This window comes from Castor canadensis, chromosome 4, assembly GCF_047511655.1.
Source record: "Castor canadensis chromosome 4, mCasCan1.hap1v2, whole genome shotgun sequence".
In the NCBI taxonomy this organism is placed as follows: Eukaryota; Metazoa; Chordata; class Mammalia; order Rodentia; family Castoridae; genus Castor; species Castor canadensis.
Genome location: NC_133389.1, coordinates 42,950,130 through 42,957,945, shown reverse-complemented (window position 1 = coordinate 42,957,945; position 7,816 = coordinate 42,950,130).

Below are 7,816 nucleotides of genomic sequence, written 5' to 3'. Positions count from 1 at the left end.
CAGATGTTAGGAGAAAACTCAATAAACAGGAAAACTTAGGGGAGATAACCATTAGGGAAATGTTACAGATAGCAGAGAAGGTCTTTACTGCAAGGGAAACTCCAGAAGAAAAGGAGGAAAGGCGGAGAAAGGAAGACAGGGAGGCCCAGGAGAAATTGAGAAAGGAGGACAGGGAGTTCCAGGCTAAGGAGAACTGAAAGCAACAAAGAGAAATGGCCCGTATTTTTCTAGCGGGTGTCCGGGACCAACCCAGGGAAGGGGACCATGCCAGGACCCCGGATAAGGAACACTGTTTTTACTGTAAAGAGACTGGGCATTGGAAGAGAGAGTGCCCTAAGTTAAAGGGAAGAAGAGGGTTTGGCAGGAGACCAGGAGGTAACAGGGAAAGGGAACGAGCAGTGGAGCAGGCCAGAGTCCTTCTAGCCGGAGAAGAGGACTGAGGGAGACGGGGCTCGGACCCCCTCCCCGAGTCTTGGGTAACTGTATGTGTGGAGGGGAAGCCGATGGGGTTCATGGTGGATACCGGTGCCCAGTATTTGGTCTTAAACAAGGCATGTGGACCTTTGAACAAGGAACGAACAAGTGTCGTTCAGGGGGCCACAGGTACACAGTTATGCTCATGGACTACCAAAAGAAAGGTAGACTTAGGAAAACACCAGGTCACACACTCCTTCCTGGTCGTCCCTGAGAGCCCCACTCCCTTGCTCGGACCGGACCTGCTCACCAAAGTAGGGGCCCGTATCTATTTTGAACCAGATGAAATAATTGTGACTGATTGGGAGGGGAGCCCGATACATGTCCTGTCCCTATCATTAGCTGATGAATATCGACTGTTTGAGAGCTGACAGGAGCCAGGAGGGGACATAGCCCAATGGCTAAAAAGGTTTCCCACGGCCTGGGCAGAGACTGCGGGAATTGGCCTCGCCAAACACCTGCCTCCCGTAGTTATACAATTGAAGGCTTCCGCTCTTCCCATTCGGGTAAAACAGTATCCTATGCCCAAAGAGGCTCGAAGAGGCATAGCCCCTCATATCCGCAGGCTAATAAAGGAAGGAGTACTGCGGCCTTGTCGGTCCGCCTGGAATACTCCTCTGCTCCCCGTCCAAAAGCCGGGAAGCGGGGACTATAGGCCTGTGCAAGACCTGCGAAAGGTAAATGAGCGGGCGGAGGACATTCATCCCACTGTACCGAATCCCTATACCTTGCTCAGTCACCTACTGCCCTCACAAATATGGTATACAACCCTTGATTTGAAAGATGCTTTCTTCAGCATTCCATTGTCAGAAATCAGCCAGCCGCTATTTGCATTCGAATGGCAAGAGGATGGGGGCTGGACCGGACAGCTCACTTGGACCAGACTGCCACAAGGATTTAAAAATTCTCCCACCCTGTTTAACGAGGCCCTGAGCCAGGACCTGGAGCCCTTTCGCCGGAGTCACCCGAGAGTCACTCTACTACAGTACGTTGATGACTTACTGTTAGTGGCAGAAACCCGAGAGGAGTGCAGCGAGGCTACCGAACACCTGCTAATGGAGTTAGGTGAGCTGGGATATCGGGCGAGTGCCAAGAAGACCCACATCTGTGAAAGGTCAGTGACATATCTGGGTTATCGGATCGCAGATGGGGCAAGATGGCTGACTGATGCCATGAAACAGACTATTTTGACTATTCCACCCCCCACATCCACTAGGGGAGTGAGAGAGTTCCTGGGCTCCACAGGGTTCTGTAGACTCTGGATTCCGGGATTTGTGGAGATAGCCAGACCCCTATATGAGGCCACCAAAGAGGCTCCAGATTGGAGGTGGGGAGAGGAACAACAGCGGGCCTTTGACCAGCTAAAGGCCGCCCTTCTCCAGGCCCCTGCCTTGACCCTACCAGACCCCACAAAATCGTTCACTCTGTTTGTGGATGAAAAAAAGGGGGTAGCCAAAGGAGTCCTGACCCAACAGTTAGGTCCCTGGAAGAGACCCGTGGCATATCTTTCCAAGAAATTAGACGCAGTAGCATCAGGATGGCCCCCCTGCCTCCGCATCATAGCAGCCATTGCCATGTTAGTGAGAGAAGCAGACAAATTAACCTTTGGACAGGCCCTCCGGGTCACGGCCCCTCACCCGGTGGAGGGAGTCCTTAAACAACCCCCTGGGAAATGGATGATGAATGCCAGGCTCACCCACTACCAGGGGCTCTTGCTGGACTCCCCTTGGATCACCTTCACAGATCCCGTAACTCTGAACCCTGCCACCCTGTTGCCCAACCGGAACTACAGACACCTGTCCATGACTGCAAGGAGTTCCTCTCCGAAGTTACCCAGGTACGGGTTGACCTAAAGGACACCCCACTGTCCGGCTGTAAATTAAACTGGTACACTGATGGAAGCAGTTTTGTCCAAAATGGAGTCCGAAGGGCAGGGGCAGCAGTGGTCGACCAAGAAGGAAACACAGTATGGAGCAGCGCCCTCCCACCCGGAACCTCAGCCCAAAAGGCAGAATTAATTGCCTTGGCCGAGGCCCTGGAAAGGGCAGAAGGAAAACGAGTCAATATCTACACCGATAGCCGCTATGCTTTCGGTACCATACACGTCCACGGAGCCATCTATCACGAAAGGGGATTTTGCACAGCAGAAGGGAAAGGCTTAAAAAACCTGGCCGAAGTCCAGCGTCTATTAATAGCGGTGGAAAAACCGAAGGCAGTGGCAGTGATGTATGTCCCAGGCCATCAGTCTGCCAAGACTCCGGAAGCTGTCGGTAACAACAGGGTGGATCAAGAAGCTAGGAGAGCAGCAATGGTGATTCCCTCCATGGTCGCGGCTATAGATGTGCCAGTCCCCGAGCTCCCTTCGCTACCTCCCCGACCAGAGTACTCCTTGGAGGATTTCACTTGGATGAGAGCCCACTCCCTCACTAGAAAAAGGGAGGATGAATGGAGAAGCGACTTGGAAGGCAAGCTAATCCTGCCCGAGAAACTCGGCCAATTCCTGTTAGCTAACTTACATAAGTCCACCCACTTGGGGCGGAGAAAGTTGCTAGACTTGCTGACATCTGCACAACTCCGATTTCCGAACCAGACCACGGCTGTCTGTCAAATTGTGGAGGATTGTGCTAGCTGTACAGCTATGAAACCAGGACGAAGGGAGGGGCACCACACAGGTATTCGGGAACGGGGGAGGACCCCGGGAAGAAGCTGGGAAGTGGATTTTACCGAAGTAAAACCAGGGAAGTTTGGGTACAAATATTTGCTAGTGTTCATAGATACCTTTTCGGGCTGGGTGGAGGTATTTCCTACAAAGAGGGAGATGAGTCAGGTAGTGGCAAAAGCCTTACTAGAGGAAATCATACCCAGGTACAGGGTGCCTGAGGCAATTGGGTCAGATAACGGTCCGGCTTTCGTTAGTAAAGTCCTGCAGGGACTAGCCCAGGCTATGGGGGCCAATTGGAAACTACATTGTGAATATAACCCCCAGAGCTCAGGGCAAGTAGAAAGGATGAATAGGACACTAAAGGAGACTTTAGCCAAATTGGCCCTGGAGACTGGCAGTGATTGGGTGACACTCCTTCCCTTGGCCATCTTCCGAGTCAGGAACTCCCCTTATGTCCATGGGCTAACCCCCTTTGAGATCCTGTATGGGGCTCCACCCCCCCTCATTCAAAGGACCTTAAGCCCAGGACTAGGTGATCTGGCCCCAAATTACCTGACTATGCTACAGGCTCTAGCTAAGGTGCAACAACAAATATGGCCCTTAATTCAAGCGTACCATACTACTGAGAGGGTCCCGACTCTGGAACATGGCATAGTCCCAGGTGACATGGTATGGGTTAAAAGGCATCAGTCCAAAACCCTAGAGCCTAGATGGAAAGGACCTTATGTTGTACTGCTTACTACCCCCACCACCCTCAAGGTCGATGGAATTGCGCCATGGGTACACCACTCCCATGTGAGACGGGCACGTCCTCAGGAGGAGCAGGGAAATTGGACTGCACGACAGCATCCCACAAATCCACTCAAGCTCTGGCTGATTCGAGATGCTCCGGAAAACGAAAACACCCCAGATGCTCCTCAGCCCTCCTAGAATGGGATCATCACCTGGGTCCACTACACCCACATCAGACCGGCAGACCCAGTAGCTGTGAAGGAAGACTTCCTGCCAACAAGAAGGGTGTCCCACCACAAGGACAATTCCTTCAAACTCAAACTTCAGCAAACTGGACCTCGGTAACCTTATTCCTTTTTCTAACCCTGTCCACCGCTTGCTTGGGGCATACAAATCCACATCAACCTTTTAACCTGACCTGGATGATTGTAGATGTATCCACAGGAGACATTCTTAACCAGACCTCCAAGGTGACCCCTCCCAGCACCTGGTTCCCAGAATTATACTTTGACTTAAGGGCCTTATTCACTGGCAGGGGACAATGGGATTTGCGCCAAAGTTACTTCTATGTCTGCCCCGCTCCCCAACCCAACCACAGAAAAAATGTGGAGGAATCGCAGACTATTATTGTAAGTCATGGGGTTGTGAGAGCTCAGGGGACATATGGTGGCCACCCCCCAAACAGGGGGACCTTATTCAGTTAAGTAGAGTCTCTCAATCTGGTATTACATACCACCAACCTAGACCTATAAATAAGGGATGCCCAACTCCCCCCAGTTGTAATCCCATTATGATAAATTTCACTGATTTAGAAAAAAAGGCGACAAATTGGGAATTGGGTAAATCCTGGGGAGTCAGACTCTACAAAACAAATCATCCAGGAGCCCTTTTTACCTTGCGGCGTGTGCAACAATCAGTCTCTACTCTAACAATAGGACCTTGTATTCTAAACCGACTTGTGACTTTCATCAAAAACCGAATTAACACTGTCCAACTTCTGGTCCTCCGCCAACAATACCAGGCTCTTCATCCCCTTGAGAATGATTCCTCAATATAGCCCAAAGAAAAGGGGGGAATGAAAGGATGTGCCCTTTGCCCCAGCAGATCCCCATAGCAGAAACCAGTAAAAGCCAGCACAGGATGCCCCGTGCAGGATAAGATAAACAGGATGGGGGCAGGTGGAATGTGAGGAATGTGAGGAATGTGAGCAGATTTCGAAAGATGACTAGAAGTACGTGCAAGATGTGCCCTGCCTGCTTGCTAAATGTAACCATGTGCGCGAATACTGACCCTTGAATCTATAGGCTAAGAAGTAATGTACTCTTAAATGGATAGGCTGGAAATGTATGTGGTGTTACAAACTCATTGGCTATGTACTGTGCGGGCTTTTGCTGTAACGGCCGGTAGGGGCCTATATAAGATCTTCCCTAAAGAGGCTCGGGGTCTTGTCTGCCCAATCGGACCTGTGTGTCTGTGTGGGAGCTTGACCCTGGCTTGCCAGCTCAATAAACTCTGCTTTGTTGATTGCATTCACACGTGACTCTCTGTCTCTCGGAGGAATAGGATTCTCGGACCCTAACACTAACTAAAACATAATTAATAAAATTACTACATATTCGTATGATGAAGTATGTATTTAAAATTAACATGTAGCTCTATTTATTGCCATGGAAGGATGCATACAATGTATTATTAAATACAAAAGCATAGCACAAATAGATTTTTTTGTAAAGACAAATAATGTAAATATTTACATGGTAAAAAAGGCCTGCCCAAATAAAACTAGCAAGATATTAAAACTCATTAACTATTGAGCAAAATACCTTATGATCAGTTTTACTACTTTGCTCAAAAGTAAGTAAGATAGTTCCATATTTTTAAAAAGCACACAATTAGAGCAATGCAACAACATCAAAATAAGACCAAGATCTAAACTGGTGTCCTCAACAGGGCAGTCTGTCCCCCAGGGGGACATCTGGCAATGTCTGGAGACATATTTGATTACCTCAAATAGGTGGAAGTCATACTGACATGCAGTCAGGGAAAGGCCAGGAATGCACAGGACAATCCCTACAGCAAGGAACCATCAGCCTAAATGTTAATAGTGCTGAGGTTGAGAAAACCTGGTTTATCTAAGTGGAAAATAAAGTAGGCCTATCTATAGGAAAATAGTAAGAATAAGCTATGTTAACTTATTACTTATGATTAGTCTATATCAAAAATTTCAAAGAACTACAGCCATGCATCACTTACTAATGAAGATGTATTATTAAACAAATTCTTCATTGTGCAAATATCAGAATGCACTTACATAAACCTAGATGGTATGGGTCAGTCACTAGAGGTGACTTCTTGATGCAGTCAAAAGATGCAGTAAACACTAGGTGGATGAGGCTGTTGCTGGCACAAAATGGCTAAATGTTTTATCCTAAATTCTGTAAGTGTTTATGGCCATACCACCCTGAACGCACCCAATCTCCTCTAAACTTTATAAGTAAAAGGAATTTGGTTCAAAAATAATGATACAGAAGTTAGTATAGTATAGTAAATACCTGAACCAGTAACATTGTTGTCTATAGTCAGTATCAAGTATTATGTACCTAATTACGTACATGTGTGTACATAAGTGCTATACTTTCATACAACTGGCAGCACAATGGGTTTGTTTACACCAGCATCACCTGACCATAAATAAGAAATGCATGGTGCTATGACATCACTACAGAGCTACATCCCTAGGTAGCAGGAGTTTTTCAATTCTGTTGTAATATCATGGGATCACCCTTGTAGGCACAGCCCATTGTCGCCTGAAACACCATTGTGTAGCACTTAACTGTATTTCAAAGTCTTCAGAAGTTGCCTCATATTCAGAATTGTCATGAATCCAGTGGCAACCAGTCTCTTCCGGCATGTAACACAATGCTTCCTACATGACTGGAAAGATGATGCTTGTGGACTCAGCTATGCAAAGTCACTAGGAGCCATCCCCACCCTCAGCTAAGAAGTCTGCAGAGACAGAAGCCTCTGAGATGAATGTGAATGGCATTCCACTCTTCCTCCTCTTGATCCTGAGGGAAGCAGGTGCTTCATGGGGAAAACACCTCTGGCCTCTTTGTGAGCCTTTATAACCAACTACACCTGGGAGAAAGATCTGAATTTGGGGGTTTTAATAACCAAAGAGGCTTCTTTTGATTCTCTAGCTAGACATTACCAAGATGAGTCTTTTTTAGGGGAGTCGTATTTTTTTTCTCCTTTAATTTTTTTTTCTTTTTATTGTGCTGGGAGTACATTGTGGTATTTACAAAAGTACTTACAATATATCAAATATATCATAATTGAATTCACCCCCTCCATCATTCTCCTTTATCCCCTCTCCCTCCATTCCTGGAATAGTTTCAACAGGTCTCATTTTTCCATTTACATACATGTCTACATGGTATTTGCACTATACTCACCCTCCTACACCTATCTCCACATCTTCCCCTTTCTCACTGATACCAACCCCCCAGACAGGACCTGTTCCACCCGCCTATTCTCCAATTCTGTAAAAAAAAAAAATGTTATTTTTGTTTGTTTAAGATAGCTATACAGGGAGTTTCCTTGTGACATTTCTATGTACATATGTATTATAACCTGAATCGGTTCATCTCCTCTATTTTTCTTCTTTCTATCTTATTCCTCTTCTTATGGTGATTTCAGCAGGTTTAAAAATTCTGTATTCATTCTTGTGTAGAGAGTACATCAACCATATTCACCTTCTTAACGTCTTCTTTTATCTTCCCTCTCTGTATGTGTAGGGAAGTCTTTTTTAAAGCCCCAATTAATATGTCAAGATTCAGCCCCTGCTAACCTCACCGTGGAGCCTGGGATGGGGCTACACTGTAGAGGATATGGGTAAAGATGGGCTTTCTCACTTCCAGAAAAGGGAAAAACAAGAAAAGAGACAGT